Genomic DNA, 18,839 nt, shown 5'->3' with positions numbered 1-18,839 from the left:
CTCACACATTCGGGGTGAGAACACGAAATGGCACAGCTGCTGTGGAAAACAGTTTAGAAGTTCTCCAACAAATTAAACATAAAACCATTGTTTGAACCCACCAATTCCTCTCCTAGATATATATCCAAAAGAATTGAAAAGACAGATTAAAACATATTAAAACTTGCACACAAATTTCATAGCAGCACTATCCAACTAGCCAAAAGGTGAAAGCAACCCGAATGGCTCTCAATGGATAAACAAAATGTGGTAAATCCATACAGAGGAATATTATTTAGCCATAAAACCAAATGAAATGCTACAACATAGATAAACCATGAAAACTTGCAAAGTGAAAAAAGCCAGACACAAAGGCCACATATTGTATGATTATATTTATATGAAATACCCCAAATAGTTAAATGTATAGAGACAGAAATCAGTGGAATGCTTGCCATGGACTGTGGCAGGGGTGCAAATAGAGAATGGCTGCTTACTGGGTACAAGACTTCTGTTTGGGGTGATGAAAAAGGTCTGGAGCTAGATACTGGCGATAGTTATGCAGCATTGTGAATACAGATAATACCACTGACCTGTGCACTTTCAAATGATTAAAATGGAAAATTTTATGTTATGTGTTTTGTACCAAATTAAAGCAAATCAAGTCTGTTCTCAGAATCAAGAGTTTATAACGCTCCATAGTGGTCAGGAAGAGGAGGAAAGAGAAAACTGATTTGGGAATAATGGCAAGCCTCATGAAGAATATTAGATAACTTCTACTTCTATTATTTGCTAAAAGGGATGTGGGATATGTGGTTTGGTGAGAAATTTAATTAGATTTATGTGTAACCAAAATTTCCACCCCTAACATAGAAAAAAGCCTTAAGTGTCTTTCACTTTGCTTCTCATTGTACTTTTTCCCTGGCAGAGTGCTTCCAGATTGTTAAGGGCACCTACTGAACTCTGTGCTTGCTGGAACATCTCATTCGAGAGACTTTTTCCTTCCTCATCAAAACTCCTTTGCCGTATATCTTAGTCCCTGAGGGCTCTGCCCTTTGGAGAGAATTTTATAAACCAACTAATGGAAGTGTATTACTGACTGAAAAATTCAATTCACTTAATTCAACTCATTAAACACTTACTGGGTAGCTTCTCTGGTCCAGCAAAGTTCAAGTTTGGTTGGGGACATAAATAAAGTGTAAAACACATCCTGTAATCAAAAAACAATAATCGAACAGGATGGGAAGCACGTATTAAACCAGGCAGAATAAAAAACATCACCCTAAATAATAACAATAATAATAACAGTGGCAATAATATATTTATTGAGTACTCACTTTGTTTTAAGAATGGTCCTTAACACTTTAATCCATTATCTCATGACGTTTTCAAAATGACCTAATGAATTAGATCCTAATGTTATCTCCGTTCTTCAGATGAGGAAACATATTTGTCAACAGTGATTTCTTTAGTAAGTGGGAAAAATGGAATTTGAATTCAAATGTTTCTAGTCTTAAAGCACTGGAACTGTTATGTTGTCTTATTGTGCCTGATTCATTAGTGTGCCTATAGAAAATACAGATAGTTATTTTGTAATTTTCTTTTTTTTATATTTCAATCCAAATTATACTTAAACCTCCATCTTACAAGTTAGGGAAGACAGTCTCAACCAGCTGAAGATGTTCTCTGTCTCCTTCTGAATTCAAGTGTGTTTCAGGAGCTACGTATGTGTGAAGAAGAATGCCATTGAATTTGGTGCCATTATTCGATTGCAAAGTTTAATCCATGGCTTGCACAGATCCTTGCTGTGTTGTCACTCTGTCCCCTCTAGAAGTTCTCTTGGATCCATCTCTCCAAAGTCAAATACTCAGAATCTAGTGTTTGGGCCAGAGGAATCTCACATAGATGTTTAACATTATTCTTCACTTGTATTTAAAAAAATAACACCCCGCCAGGTAATAAATATATATATTTTTATCTATTCAGCAACCTTGTATTTTTTGTATTTCTTCAACATTCCTGTTAAGGAACAGAACAAGTAATTTTATATCCATTTTACAGAAGAGAAAATCGAGGCTTTTCATGTTATGTAACTTTCTGAATGCTATATGACTAAAATCTGGTAGAATGAGGCAAATAATCCAAATTATTCTCTTTTCAGTTTAGAACTCCAAAAGTAAAATAAAGTGCTGTGGAAATTCATCAAAGGAAGAGATTATGTGTGATTAGGATGGTAAAGTGGGTAGAGAATTGGATCATTAAAATAAGATCAGAAGAGGCTTCATTACAAAAGTACCATTTGAAGTAAATAGTAAAGAAAAAAGAAAATTTTAACATCCAAAGCATTGGGATGAGTAGGTGGGTGGAGGAGAAAAAAGATAGAAAAGAATAGTACAAACTTCTCCAGGCTTTTTGCATTTAACATGGATGTGTCTTAGTGCACCTAGTCCGTATGCAAATATTCTTATAACATGTAAAGAATCAGGAGCTCTGCTCCCCGCCTCCAACGGGTTTACCCTCAATTTCATCATGAATTAATGCTTTGTTTATGTCCCATAATACATTTTTATTTTTATGAGACCCTTCAATGTTTAATTTAAAACGCTGAATGATGGCAATGCCCTATCACATGTAGCAGTGAGAAGAGTATTTGGGTACAAGGGAGCTTTCTGAAATACCTAAACAGACATCCCGCACGCTGCTTATGCAAGAGCAGACAATGTTATTGATGCGCTATATAGTGAGGCATCTCTGTTAAGTGAGTGAAGGAACTGACAATTTTACAGAAAATTTAGTGGACCATGACTCAGACATTCATTATATTAGAGGTACTTTACACAAGTTGATTAATTTAATCTGTATAGCTCTACTAGTTAGGCATTGTCTTCCTTCTTTAATAGTAGGGAAAGTATGTTACAAGCTTAAGACCTTGTTAATAAATTAAGTTGGTTGGGAACTGAATGCATGTCTTTTTGACTCTAAAGCCCAATGGTCCTCATTTGTTAGAGCAGGTTTTCAAACATAGGGAGTTATTGAAAGAATGGAACAATGAGCACACATATGCACAATACTTTGAATATTTATTAACATTTTACTCTATTCTGCCTATCTAGAGAGGAATAATTTACATTAAAAATTCACCTTTTAAAATGAAGAGTTTAATATACACAGTAATGTAAACACTATCACAATCCACTTACAGAATCCTCCCAATGCTTTGAAAATTTACCATAGGTGCCTTTGCAGACTGTCCCCTTTGCCTCATCTCTGTCCCTGGCAAATAATTAGCTGCTTTCTTCCTCCCTAGTCTTACCGTTTCTCAAATGTCACATACATCAGTTCAGACCTTATTTAGTCTTTTGTGGCTGGCTTCTTTCACTTCGTATGTTTTTGAGTGTCACCCATTTTGTTGCATACATCAGTAGTTCCTTCCATTTTATTGCTCTGTAGTATACTATTATATGGATATACTAAAATGTTTTATCCATTTTCAACTTGTTGGATATTTGGGATTTTCTTAGTATTTTGCTATTATGAATAAAGCTATTATAAATAGTTGTCTACAGGTCTTTGTGTAGTCATATATTTTCATTTCTCCTGAGTAAATATCTAGGAGTGATGTCACAGGATCATATGATAATTATATGAATAACTTTATAAGAAACTTGCAAACAATAAAATAATGTTTGAAGTTTCACTGGACTGTAATGAATATGTTGGCATGGCTTCATTCCTTTATGGAGGGTCTAGGAGAAAATCCATTGCTTTGCATTTTCCAGCTTCTGTACGCTACCTGCAAGCCTTAGCTCAGGGCTGCTTCCTCCATCTTCAAGCCAGCAGTGTAGCATCTTCAGAGCTCTCTTTGACTGATTCTGATGCTTCCCTATTCCAGTTGTAAGATTTGTTGTTATTACATTGGGCCCATTCAGATAATCTAGGGTCGTCTTCCTATTTTAAGGTCAGCTAATTAACAACCTTAATTCCATTTGCACTCTTTTTCCCTTTATCAAATAATACAACATATTTACAAGCCACAAGGGTTAGCATGTGGAATCCTTGAGGGGCCGTTATTCTGTCTACCACAACATCTGAAACAAATTCCTTCCTCCATAGGGTGAACACAACAATATATAATTATTTAATTATTCCAGTAGTATTTGTTAAAAAGACTATTCTTTCCCCACTGAATTCTATTGGCATCTTTATCAAAAGTCAATTGATGGGCTGGTCGTGTGGAACAGCAGTTAAGTTTGCACATTCCACTTTGGTGGCCCAGGGTTCGCCAGTTCAGATCCCAGGTGTGGACCTACACATTGATTATCAAGCCATGCTGTGGCCAGCATCCCACATATAAAGTAGAGGAACATGGGCATGATGTTAGTTCCGGGCCAGTCTTCCTCATCAAAACGATGGGGATTGGTAACAGATGTTAGCTCAGGGCTAATCTTCCTCAAAAACAGAGAAGAAAAGAAAAAAAAAATCAACTGACAATATATGTGAGGATCCATTTATGGACTATAGTCTGTTCCATTCATCTATGTGTCTATCCTGACTACCTCACAATGTCTTTATTATTATAAAATTTTGGTCAGTCTTGAGATCAATTGGTGTACATCTTCCAATCATGTTATCATTCAAATTATTTTGGCTTTTTAGTCATTTTGAGTTTCATACATATTCTAGAATCAACTTGCCAAATTCTCCAAAAAACCTAGTGGGAATTTGAGGTCTTATTGACTGATTAGACCACTTTGGGAAGAACGGGCATCAAAACAATATTGAGTCTTCTGATTCATAAATATGATATTGGCTCCTTTTTTTAGGTATTCCTTAATTTCTTTCAAAAATATTTTGTAATTTTCAGGTATAAGTCTTATTCGTGTTATGTTAAAATTATCTCTAAATATTTCTTATTTCTTCACTTTATTATACAATGAATTTTCAATTCATCTCCCAATGTTTTAGTTGCTAGTGTACAGAAAATTGATTTCAATCTAATAGCCAAATGATTTCAATATGTCTTGGTAACGTATTTAGAAGTCGTAGCTGATGTTTTGTACGTAGCTTAGGATTTTCTATGGATGCTTCATGTTGACTTCAAGTAAAGCCTTTAGTTCATCCTTATCAGTTGTATGACTTTTATGCCTTTTTCTTACTTTATTATACTTACTGTACTCATTGCATCCTGGACACTGTGGAATAGAAGAGGCAAGATTGTACATCCTTGACTCTTCCCCAGTCCTCATGGAGAAATATTCAGTTTTCACCGTAATTATATTGGCTGTACATTTCCCCTTAGATGTGCTTTATCAGATTGGAGAAGATCTTCTATTGTTTTCTGAAAGTTTTTATCTTTTCATTAATTGAATGAATTTTTATACCTTTGTATCTAAGTTGATAATATTATTTTATTTTGTATTTTTTGGTTAGTGTTATCATGTTATAACTTTTTCTATCCTTTTATGTCTTTCATTTCTTTTTTTTTTTGAGGAAGATTAGCTCTGAGCCAACTGCTGCCAATCCTCCTCTTTTTGCTGAGGAAGACTGGCCCTGAGCTAACATCCATGCCCATATTCCTCTACTTTATACGTGGGACGCCTGCCACAGCATAGCTTGTCAATCGGTGCCATGTCCGAATCCTGGATCCAAACTGGTGAATCCTGGGCCACCAAAGCAGAATGTGCACACTTAACAGCTGTGCCACTGGGCTGGCCCCTATGTCTTTCATTTCTTTACAGTTGAAGTGAGTTTCTTAGAGACATCATACTATTAGGTCTTCCTTTTTTTAAATCAAATCTTTTAATATCTGCCTTTAATTGGAGTGTTTATACCATTAATATTTAGTGCATATTGATATTGTTGGTTTTTAAATCTATCATGTATATTTGTTTTCTTTTTTCTCCATCTGTTTTTTTTTTCCTTTTGTTTGGGACTCTTTTAAATTGTTTTTTTATGTTTCTATTTTATGTCCATTATTGACCAGTTAGCTAAACATTATACTATTATTTTAGAGTTATTTAGCATTACAACATACATCTGTAATTTATCACAGACTACCTTAAATTAATATTATACCTCTTCATACACAATGTAAGAAGTTTGCAAGACTAAACTCATATTTCCTCTCTCCCAAAAATTGTGCTATTTTTGTCACATATTTTATTTTATGCGTATTATAAGCTCACAATACCTTGTTACTAATTTTTATTTAAACAGTTATCATTTAAGGAGATTAAATATAAAGATAATGCAGTTTACCCCAATTTTTGCCATTTTCTATGCTCTTCATTTTTTCTATAAACTCAGATTCCATCTGCCATTCTATTATTTCTACCTAAAGAACTCCCATTAATACTTATCTTAGTGTAAGAGTGCTGGCAATGAATTCTTACCACCCTTATTTAATGTCTTTATTTTGTTTTTATTTGTGAAAGATAGTTTCATAGGTCCTAATAATTCTAAAATATTATTTTCCCTTTGAGTACTTTAAAGATATCTCTCCACTGACATCTGACTTATAGTTTTTGACAAGAAACTTCATTTCATATATGCACTATTTATTTTCTTTGATTTTATTCAAGATTTTCTCTTTATGTTTGGTTGTCACCATTTGGAAAATTATATGGCCATGTTTTTTGTTTGTCTTTTGGTCTTTGTTTTTATTGTTACCACTTTTCCTACCTAGGGTTTTCTGAGCTCATTAGATCTGTGGTTTTTTTAAATCTTTCTTTCATGTTGTAAAATTCTTATACATTGTCTCTTTCAGTATTTCTTACCCCTTCACTCTTCTCTTTCAGTGAAGCAATTATAGACATTTTAGATCAAATTGCCTAAAATGTTGTGTTCTGTTATTTTCCCGTACTCTATTTTTGTGTTTCTGTTTAGATTAGTTCCATTGGCCTATGTTCAAGATAACTGATTTTTTTCTCTTCTATGCAGAGTATAAAAATTACCCATAAAAATAGTTTTCATGTCTCATATCATATTTTTAATTTCTGCCATTTCCAATTATTTCTTTTTTTGTATCTGTCTCTGCTGAAATTTATCTATCCATACAAGTCTAAATTTTCACTAGATTTTTTAACATGTAATCATGGACATTTTAAAGCCCCTTCCTTGTAGTTCCACCATCTGAGTCATCTATAAATTTAATTATCTTGACAATTTTTTCTGCTGATAATGCATAAGTTGCTTTCCATGTTTATTTCATACCTTTTTATTAATTGCCTACCATTGTTTATAGAGGGAAAGCAGTGGCCTAGGCAAATAATATTCATTAGCCAGAAATGGGCCTTTCTCTCCTTCTGTTAGGCCATTAGAGTGTTGAGCCGAATCAACATGCTCCAGGTGGGGTTCATTTTGCTGTTGCTGTGGTTACCACGAGTGAATGATAGGTTTTTAACTCTCAATGGACCGCTGCTGTTTCCCTGTACTTAGAGGGTGTCCTGAACTGATGAGGGGTCTTTCAACAGGCTGTGAACACCTGAAAAATAGAGAGCATCTGTTTCTAAGCTCCTTGTCTGTCTGAAACAATAGACTATAGTCATTTTCTATCATTGAAGGGCTCTTCGTGGAAGTGGGGTAAGGGAGGAGGTTTCTCAGTTCCGTTCCAGATTCAGTCTTAGTTGTCTTGCGCACCTAAGCCTCAGTGGTGGGACTTTCTCAGGATTTCTGCACCTTCCTCAGTGACAGACAAGCTCACCTCAATTCAGAGGAGGCTCTAGGACACGGGTATGTATCTTGGCCTTCGCTCAGTGTCAGTAGACCTCTGCTGTGCGTTAGTGAGAATCCTGGACAAAAGCTGTTGTCTTTCTATCCTCAGTAGAGCTCCTCTTTGCTCATTGTTAATGAAGGGAAAGGCAGGGGTAGGGGCTGAATCTACTGCTCCTCTCTCAGCAGCAGTTGACCTTTGCTTGGAGCAGGGTGGAAGGGTTTTCTGCCCCTCCCTCAATGGTAGACAGAGTTTGCTTCTTACTAGAGAAGAATTTGGTCCGTGGGTAGTTTGTTCCTGTCATCCAATGGCAGACATCCACCACCTTGGATTCAAACAGTGCCCAGGGTGTGAATGGGATTCTCCAGAAACACTTGACTCAGCCTCAAACACTGGCATTCCTGAATGCTTGTGCCATTGAAGGGGGATCTCACAAATCTGTCCCATCGCTAATATTTCCAGTGGGCTCCTGAAAGAAGCTTGTGGAAAAGAACCTGTCCGTGGATTAGATAGTACATTTTTGTCTAGGTCTCCCAAGGATTTGTCACAATAACCCACACTTGCCTTTTAAGAATTTGTTAAAATTTCAGGGCTTTTCTTTTTTTTAATTTCTTTTTATGGTTTCTTCTTCTTTCTCTTGTTCTCTGCAGAGTTGAAACATTGCATGTGTCTTTGTCTTTCCTCACAGGGGTCTGAAACTCTCGAAATTCAGTTTATCTGATTATCTTGCACCCTTAGTTCTCAGATAGACTCTGAATATGTCCTTTTTGTCTGACTTTTAGTGTATGACATTCAGTTGCAGATTTCTTCATTTTAAGTGGAAATGCAACCTGACAAATTACTCTTTAAAGTTCCTTTCAGTGATAACATTTGGGTCGACATACAGGAGAATAATCACGTAAATCAAAGTTTTGAAAGAGTTCTATGGCCTCACTGTATGAGACATAAAACCATATTTTCTTCTCAAGTAACAATGACACACATTTCTGAAAAATTAGAAGACCTGAGCAGAGTACTAATTGCTTTTTATGCATTATTCTCATTTAATCATTGAAACCAACCCCTTGAGGAAGTTATATTGTGATCCCAATTGAGATAAGGAAATTGTGAAATGCCTACAGGTACACAGCTAGAGTGTGGCAGAAAAGGGACCCAGGTTATTGGATTTCAGACCCATACCCTTAATCACTAAATAATAAGGAGTCTTATTTAATGATCCATTCTTTTCCTATGGAAAAGTCACAAATTTCTGTTTCTTTTTGCAAGTCGTCACAGAGCCTAATGTACGGATTTCTGAAATGTATAATCGCACTAGGTCTTTCAACCAAGCCTCCACAAATATGTGAACTCAGCTTTAATCTTCAGTTATGAAAACAACCCTTCTTCATGTTTTTGTATTCCTCCTTTTAATGGGACTCCTGCCACAAGTTTCAGGTTTGTGCCAGATGGTTGTAAATTGAAAAACAAATAAAAGGAGAAATAAAATATCCTTATCCTTCTGCTCCCTGGCCACATGTATCCAATAAAAACAATAGAAAGCAGATTAGTTCTGATAATTAATAGACTATTTTACCAGCCAGCCTGTTAGCACAAGAAAAATCTGACAAAAAAGTTTTAAGCAACATTAGGGAGTGAGGGTCTTTTTTACAAAGTGAGGGAAAAGGAACTCCAAACAAAGGTGGAATTTTTAAAATATATTTCTAGAAATGGAGTAGTTTAGGTCAGTGAAGTTCTAAGCAACTCACTGGTATAGGAGGTTAGCTGGAGATGGTGACAGTAGGAGGGAAGTTTTACTGAACCACAAAAAATATGTCAAACGGTTGAACTCTCTTTTTGACCTGTTCTTCAGCCTTGTCAGCTTACTTTTTTCATCACATTTAAGACTTTAACATAAAAGAGGCAGAATCAGTCTCCAAAAATGCCAGAGGAAAATGGATGTGTCTTCATTCCTTTTGCAAATATTCTCCTTGTTATGAGGAAGGAAAGACATTCTGACGGAACAAGTGAAGACCATGCTGGCTGAATCTCTTTTCCTTATTCAGTCCCATCTCTCTTCCTCCGTCTACCTTGTCATATTTCATAGTCATTTCTTTACCTTTTCTCATCAAGCTTTTTACCTTTCTCAGATCATTCCCATTCTTCTTAACAGTCTTTTTTCTTCATCTCCCTTCACAAAATATACCATATTTCATTTTTACACAGTATATGCTTTCCTTTTTCTTCACTGTGACACTAATTCCTTACTTCTAAATTGAGTAATAGGAAATTGAATCGCTACCTATTTCCTTCTGGTCTAAATGAAATAGCCAAAAATCAATAACTGGAGACAGGTCAACCAAAGGCCTTGTAGGGGACCATTGATCACTGAAATAACAGCTGGTCCGTGTGTGTGTGTGTGTGTGTGTATGATGTAGATTGGTGTTTCCACATGTGTGTGTCTGTTCATGCTGTGAGTGTGTGATGGTAAAAACTTCCAGTGCGCTGATACCTCACATCAGACTTTGCAGAAAATGGTAACTGACATAGTCTTGGGCATATTTTAAGTAGATTTGTGGAATTCAGGAACTATGTTTGTTTTAAATTTAAGCCTGATGTGGTAAAAATGTAAGAAAAAATAGATTTGCAAAAGTAATGCTCTAATACAGGAAGCAGGAGAAGATTACTTTTTTGTTTGCATATTATAATTAATAATACAATATTACTAGTAATTTAAATTAATTATAACTCCAGTTATCCTGTTTACTCACTGTATATAGAAAAAGGCAATTTCCATTTGCAAAAATAAATAATTTGTTTCATATTCATTCTCTCTCACGTTGTGGTCATTGTGAGATCGATGAAACTTCCATGTCCAATTCAATTAGCCTTTAATATAGTTATGGTAAAAAATTCCTGATGATAATAACGACCTTACTGGATTGAATATGGTGAGGTTCCGTTGATGGGGTCTAAAACATTATTTTAATCAGGACTGAAATACTTGCCTAGATACTAGAATCAGTCAAGCATATGGACATGGCCATGGCTTTAGTGTATGCTCTTAAAAATATGTTTTAAATGTCCCTTCTGGAGTCTACTGATTTGTAAGTAACAATTTTTAAAAGTGCTATTTTCTAGGCCAATGCTGAAAAGGTGAGCATGCCCATTCCAATAAATACTGCAATAAAATTAGTAAATGGTGTTTTCTTTGGGAACTGCAAGTAGATCTCGAGCAGCATGTTTCTCTTCATACAAAATCCCTGGTGGTGCTTCCAGCCTTCCAGCCTTATTTTAAAACACGCTTCCTGGGCCAGATGCTCTTTGTAAGAGAGACTTTCACAAATTTGTCTATTTCAGGAAAAGCAAGCGTGAGAGAAGTGAGAGGAACAGGTGATGGTGTTCGCTGCGATTTTTCTTGGCAGAAATTATGAGGAATCTAATGTAGTTGAACTAAGTAAGCCCTTTGGAAATTAAAGGAAGGCACATCTTCTGATTCTGCACAAATATTTCTACATGTAAAAAAAAAGCTATCGGAAAATTGCAAACAATTCTTTCTGGTAGAGAAGAGCTGAAGGAAATTTTTCAGAATAATACAAATAATATGAAGAATAATACGGGCAACTGGAATATTTGGGACGGTGAGCTTCTTTTCTCTCGTCACAATGATTTGGGAGAGACGGGCACTTGAGGTCATGGAGGCGGGAGAGGGTTGAAGACTGCAGGTTCCCGTGGGTCTCGGGCGTTCACTTCAGTGAGATGGGAATCAATCTATTGAGAGTTCGAGAATCAAAATTTCATTATCAGTCATTTTTTTGCCGCTTTATTGAGGTATAATTCACAAATAAAATAAGATATTTAAATTGTACAACGTGATGATTTGATACATGTGTACATTGTGAAGGGATTCCCCACACGGAGTTTATTAACTCATCCATCGCCTCACTTCTTTTGTGTGTGTGTGAAAAGTCTAATATTCTTAAAGGATCCACTCTGGCCCTGTGGGAGTAGGCTCTAGGAAGGTGAGGGTAGAAGGTGACCCAGTGACAAAGTCTGCTGTTATATGTTTGCGCATTTCCATGCTTGGAAGTTTTTCTTGCCAGGCGTTGCCGTATGTTGCTCCTTACTTATGGCTGCATGAAATCCTTGTCCACAATTACATCACGTGGTGTTCTGTGGTTTTCTTCTACCTTACAACTGATAAAAGGCATCATTGCCTTGAGGAAAGCTGAATGACAAAGGTGAGTGACAAGGTAATTACAAAGAAGCTCCTTCAGCGTTTTATAAGCTTTAATTGAGTCCTACGGTATCCTTCTGTAAGGCACAAATCCTATTAAATCCATGTTGCAGAGGGTGAAAATGAGGCCCACTGAACACCAACCAATCGACACAGTTCTAAGATCAGAATTATTTTTCTCCATTAAAAAAGAGGTCATACTTTTTCACAGATGAAAAACTGTTTTTATGTGCACCACTTATTTCTTACTATCTTCCTGGTGTTCAGTTTTTGGCTTCTAGATTTTCTCCTCCAGGAGAGAATTGGGATGTAGAGTCCTGTGAGGTGATGAACTGAGCTGGGAAGGTCACGCATGGTGGGTGAACTGTTGGCGATTAATTGCTTGCGGCCGCTGTCACTGCTGAGCGCTCGGGCTGGTTTAGCTTTGCTGGTTCCATTAAGCCTGTAGGAAGAGAAGCATTTGAGCTATTGGAAACTCATTCATGTAGCTGAAGAGAAGGGTAGGGATGTGAAGGAACAAACTGAGTGGCAAACCCAGAGATTATAAGGTAGTTCATCATTGTGAGAGGCAGTTTAAATGATATAAAAGTCACTTGGAAATTGGGAAATATTGCTCACACCCTAAGATACGGTCTTATCTTCTCCCTCTCCCATAAAATGTGCAAACTCTTCCTAGCTTTTCCCACTTTGCACACGCTCCTTCTGCCTTCTGAGTTGCGATTGTTCCTGAACTGCAGCCTTTCTACCTAATCACCTAATATTGATTATTTCAGGATTTTTTTAAATTCATTTTATCAAAAATATTTGAGATTGTCCCTTATATTGAGATCTGTGCTCTGCACATGGGAGTGGAGAAGGTAACACAAGGTCATAGTTAAGGGCACAGGCATGGAAGTCAGACTCTTGTGTTTAAACGTCACCTCTGCCATTCAGTAGTTATATTCCCTTGTAATCATCACTGAACTTCTCTGTGTCTCATTTCTTTAGTTATAAAATGGGAAGAAGAAGAATAACATGTACTTCATTGGGTTTTGTAAGACATAAAATGGATCATACATAAATAGAACATAATATGTGCTCAATAACTATCATAGGATTGTTGTTATTGTCGTGACTATTACTATTATTTTTATTTTTTTTACATAAGGCATGCCCCTGCCTCAAGGAGCTTACAGTCTACCCTGAGTTTAAAAACTAAGCCTCTCAAAGGCAGTGTGACATATGTGGTAGAATCATTAGTTCTGTAGAAGTTCAAAATAGGAAGGGGTGAGTAATGAGCTGCGGTGAGCAGAGAAGAACATGGCAGACTTTAAATGTGGACTAAGTCTTGGAGAATGAACTGTCTTAGAACTGAGGTAGAAAGGCTGCAGTTTAGGAACAATCGCAACTCAGAAGGCAGAAGGAGCGTGTGCAAAGTGGGAAAAGCTAGGAAGAGTTTGCACATTTTATGGGAGAGGGAGAAGATAAGACCATATCTTAGGGTGTGATTAGACTACGAAGAACACCAAAGGCCGCATGGATGACTTTGAACGTGATAGAAAAAATACAGGAGGCCTTGGAAGCTTTTGAGCAGAAGACTCACATAATGAGAGAAGTAGAATAATACGGCGTCAGAGAGTTGGACAGGTGCAGAATTGCATTTTGAGTAAGCAGCTCTGAGGCTGATTCCATAAAAGAGTTCCCAGGTATGAGGACCCAAAGCTACAAGGAAGGCAGAGGTACTAAAGATTAGAAATATTCCGAAACTCCTTTATAGCCATAATGAGTGATCGGATGTAGAGGGGAGAAACCAAAAAAGACTGGGATGAATGAGAGTGGCTCCAAAATTTTGAACAAAGATACCCTGGAAAATGTTGATAAAGACTGGGAAAATTTGAGAAATTACTGGAAGGAGGGGGAGCGGAAGATATGTTGGTGAGTTCAGATATGGAAATGGCAAATTCACTACGACAGAGCAGATTCAAGTGGAAAATGTCATGCATTGGACTGGAGTTCAGGAGAAGTAATAGAGATATGAAATATAATATGGCAAAGGTATACAATTTCTAGCATTTATTCAAACCAAAATATTCGCAACATGTTCAAGATAGTTGTTCCTATTATAACATCCAGAAGAGTATGGAAACCCAGTTAAGGATAATTAAAAGCTATGAACACAATGAAATTGTTTGTATTGTCATATTAAGTCAAGAAGTTTTAAAATACTAAATATTTATTTAATACTAAAAATTGTAAGTATTTTAAAAAATCTCTACTTTAACACACACTTTTCTTCTTTCTCTGCCTAATACCTGTGTATAAACTAACTCGCCACCATAAATACCTTCATACCCAAATTTCTGTTCTGAAAGATGACTCCTGGGGTTTTTCAATCTTTTATGTCTAACTTGAATACCAGATTAAGACGTCCCATTGGCACCTCAAACTCAGTATCTCTTTAAGATTACTTTTCTATGTCCTTCTTTTTCCATGTCCTCTTGCTCCCAGCTCCATGTTCCTTGTATCTGGAGGATACCATCAAATTTGAAATCTGAGAGTCTCCCCTAGTTCCTCCTTCTTTCTCTCATCTCACATCCACTTCATCACCTAGGCAACTGACGCTATTAGCACATATATGCGCTTGTCTCTTTTGCTTCTTGCTTATATTTCTTAACTGGTCTCACTATTTTCCCATTAGCTCCCCTCTAACCCATTTTTCACATTACAATCCACATTGATCTTTATAAAACACAAAAGCAAATTATGGACTATCCCTCCTGAAAACTCTGCAGTAATTTCCCTACCCTATCATGTTGTAATTTCTGCTTATCTTACCCACATTGCACTCTAGATAGTAAAATCTCAAGGTCAAGGCCATGCCTGTCTTATTTCTACTATTTTTCCAAAACTAAACTTAGGACATAGCACAGATTAAATACTCAGCAAATATATACTGAATAAGTGATTGAAGAAATAATAAATGAAAAATCATTCAAGTTAAAATGACTGAGTGAAAGAAATAAAATAAATGTTGAAATCAGCTTAATTGGAAGAAGAGTGTCAGATGATGTCTAAAGTCCCAATGAATTCTAGTTGAACCGAGGAGATTGGTAATAAATGAAAGAAGGTATAAGAAAACCATTTTAAGCGCTGGCCTTGTGGCATGGTTGTTAAGCTCATGTGCTCTTCTTCAGTAGCCAAGAGTTCATGGGTTTGGATCCCAGGTGTGGACCTACACATCACTCATCAAGCCATACTGTGGTGGCTTCCTACACACAAAACAGAGGACGATTGACACAGACATTAGCTCAGGGACACTCTTCCTCAGGAAAAAAAAAAGAAAACAATCTTAATAATGTATATAAAGTTTATTGTTTATTAAAACCAATTACTCTTTCATCTCTTAAAAATCTAAATAGAAACAATTTTATTAAGTAGTTTAGACTGAAAAAATAAAATAATATGAGTCCATCTGGAGAACTGACATGGAAAACTGTGGTTTCACACTGATTATTTCATTCCATTCCTTGGTTCCTATCTCCACAGAGCACTGAAATAAATACATTTGGGTTTTTTTCTGGAAATTAGTCTTGCCCTGTGAGGGTTCAAATCGAAGGCACAGGTGGATGAGCAGATACAGTACTTTATGCTAAATAGACAAAGCCAGTTATGTTTTTCAAGTTCTGGAACTTGCTCTTTACATTCCCTTAAAGAGGTTATATCTGCTCAGGGAAGGTAACGCCAATAATCGAGTTTATTAGATGTGTATATAATTAAAGTTGATAGGCCTTGAGTGGGGTCTGGAGAGCCCTTCAATGAGGAAAGGGCATGAGATTTTAAAGCTTAGACTTCATAAAATTTCTTCTGGTTACTCAGCTACATTTTGTACTTTCTTTTCATTTCAGGGTAAATTCTAGTGTACTTCAAATACATAGAGTGTTACTATAAATGCACTATAAGTTTCTTTTTTATTGCCATGACATATACCTTATGAAAATCTCCTTTAAAATTCTCAAATTTTGTCTAGCACATGTAGAAAAAATGGAAGATTTTTAATATTTAAATTAATACTTAATTTTTTAATAATTTTAAATTTAATTATGGATAATATTATGAATTCAAATACCTAGAATTTAAAAGCACAGTTTAGGACATGCTCTGAAGTATTTAAAATTTTACTAAAATGTATCTTAATCCCATTTTGTAAAGTTAAGAATGAATGAATTCTATTTTATGCTGATAGCAACTGATGAGGTTTCTCATGCAGGAGTGGTCTCTCACTTCAGAAATTCAGTCGTGAAATTTCAAACCCCATCCTGTGAGGTTGCCAGGAAGCATTACCTTCAGACTTCTCAGCCCCACCCCCAGAGACATAGCTTCCTTAGGAATGCGGCTAGATTCTGGGAGGTGCGTGTAGCACCAGTGAAGTATTTGAAGGTGTCTCTGGTGGTAGACTCTCAGGGTACGTCAACAGGATTGCCGTGCTCCTGGGCTATACCTGAGCCAGAAAATCATATTTACAGTACTTCCCCACACTCTGGGAACCACAGACATTCCTGCTTCATTCTCACACCTGGGGTGTGAGAAATTCTGTGAGACTGTCTCTGGTAATACCTGTCTAAGTGCATTACGTTTGACCAGGAGAAGGTTCTGCCTGGGGCAAGGATGACTGGTATTGCTGTGCCATCTCTCACACAGTGCTCTGACCCTTCTACTTCTCCTCCTCTGCCTTGATCAGCACATCCTTATTTATAATGGGATTTGGAGTAGAGAGACAAGCCCTATCATCTCTTGCTTCTTTCAAATATTTTTTTTTTCCTAGGAAGTGAATCCTCTTAGTTTCAGTAAGAGCTTACCAAAACAAAAGTCACAGAAATCAAGCTTCTTTGTGCTCTTTGCCATACAATGTACCCTCCCCTTGGCAGGAACATAGAACCCCGTCCCAATTACCTACCTGTAGTGGAATAGGAAAAAGCGGCACCATGGCGGGAGAGCGGCTGCAGATCATGAAGGTCACACACTGAGAGTAAGGGAGAGTTTTTATGTTTTAATTATGCAAGTAAAATATATTCAGAAACGTTTTGTCCAAATATCATCGGGCTTAAACATATTTTTAGATCAAGCATGTACTTTCTGATTCAACACAATGCTCCAAACCTCTAATTTCTTCAACATAATTACTTTATCTATTTATTTTACGTTTGTCCTTGTATTTTTGTAGTTATTTGGGTCTAAAACATTATCTGTGACATGACTATCATTAGAGAAAATAATATGTAGGGAACTCAGTATGCATAAGAATTATTATGATCATATTTTGCTTGATTCATTTAGAAGCAGAATCTCCATATCAGTGATTCTCTGCCGTGGAGTTTTACCCCACCATGGTGTATCAGAATCTCTGGAGTTCAGGTTCAGAAGGACGTGTGGTAATAAAGCATTGCTGGGCTTCATGGGGATTCCTTTACCATCGCGATATTACTTTTCATTTCCTTAAACTTCCCAATAGAAAAGGCTCAAGAAGTAATAATTAGAAATGATCTGTATCTATATCTATCTATCTACACACTCAATACAAACGTATGTGTATGTGTGTATGTGTCTGTTTATCTGTCCGCCTTTACACAGGAAGCAGTAGGTGATCTGAGATAATCTATGGTTTTATAGGTAGAACGTTACTGATACACAGCTATATATTAAAATGATTCTACAAGATTAGAGAGTAGCAGAAATAAGTGGTCTCACTGTGGTGGAAAGAGTGATACCAACAAAAATTCCAGTTTATTCAAAAAAATCTTGTTTATTCTTTCAAATCTCCTTCTGAAATTAAAGGTGGGAAAACACCAGGTACAATATTTTACTCATTAGCAGTAGAGCCAATTTGGCTTCCGACTGAAATCCAAACTAATAAATTCTTCCTAGACCAGCTTCCCTGCACATACTCACATTTATATTAAACATTATAAATTATGGTCCACAAGGACAAGACTTCTTTCTTTATTCCTTTGCTGATCCCCAGTGCCAAAAATAGTGTCTAGCACATAGTATGCATTTAAAAGTATTCGTTGAATAAATACCTGCATGCATTTTGCTGTAAACATATGGAACACTGTGACACTGTAGGTAGGGATGCAGATGTATAAAAAACTGTAGCTGTGTGTGGGCACACATTTGCGTGTGTGTCTATGAAGGAGTGTAAAGTTGATTTAAAGTTTTTATGTTTTAATTATGCAAGTAAAATATGAAAGCATTTTTCTTCTGTAAACATTGAAACATTATGCTGTGTGTAAATTTGACTCTCCTTCCTTATGAATAGTAGCCACTGGTATCACTTTGTTGTCAATGCCTTTAGTCTTCCTCCAAGCATTTAGAAAATTTGATATGTTCAAATATGACATATATTGTACATAATACACCATAAAGACAATTTTGTAGGAGTTTGGGAGTTATCTATTTTAGGTTAAATATATCATAATATTTTTATCAACCTGTAACTTCTTTTTGCTCTCAATAATATGTCCTAGAGATCCATCAATGACGGTTCACATATCTCTCTAAGTAAATCCACATGGCATGCATAAGTTTGTGTAGTTCTTCTCTAATACAGATGCACACTGATGTCATATCTAACATTATGTCATTGCAAAGAATTAGAATAATGAACCCACTTTCACACAACTTCGTGTGCATAAATTCCTCTAGGAAAAGTTCTGAAAATTATTCTTCTTAGGGTCTATGCATTTTCATTTGTAATCGTACAGTCAGATTGTCTTCCAAAGAGGCTATATCACGTTACTTTTGTAATATATGAGTAACAGTTTCTCCACTCTTGCTAACCATTATTTTTAATCAAAATTTAAATTAAACTGTGCCAGTACAATAGCTTATCTCATTTCAGTTCCTTAATTACCATTAAGGTTAAACATTTGTTTAAATTATTTAAAATGCATATTTATT

Source organism: Equus caballus, chromosome 19, assembly GCF_041296265.1.
Source record: "Equus caballus isolate H_3958 breed thoroughbred chromosome 19, TB-T2T, whole genome shotgun sequence".
NCBI lineage: Eukaryota > Metazoa > Chordata > Mammalia > Perissodactyla > Equidae > Equus > Equus caballus.
The sequence above is the reverse complement of the archived record's forward strand: the minus strand, read 5'-3'. Positions refer to the sequence as shown.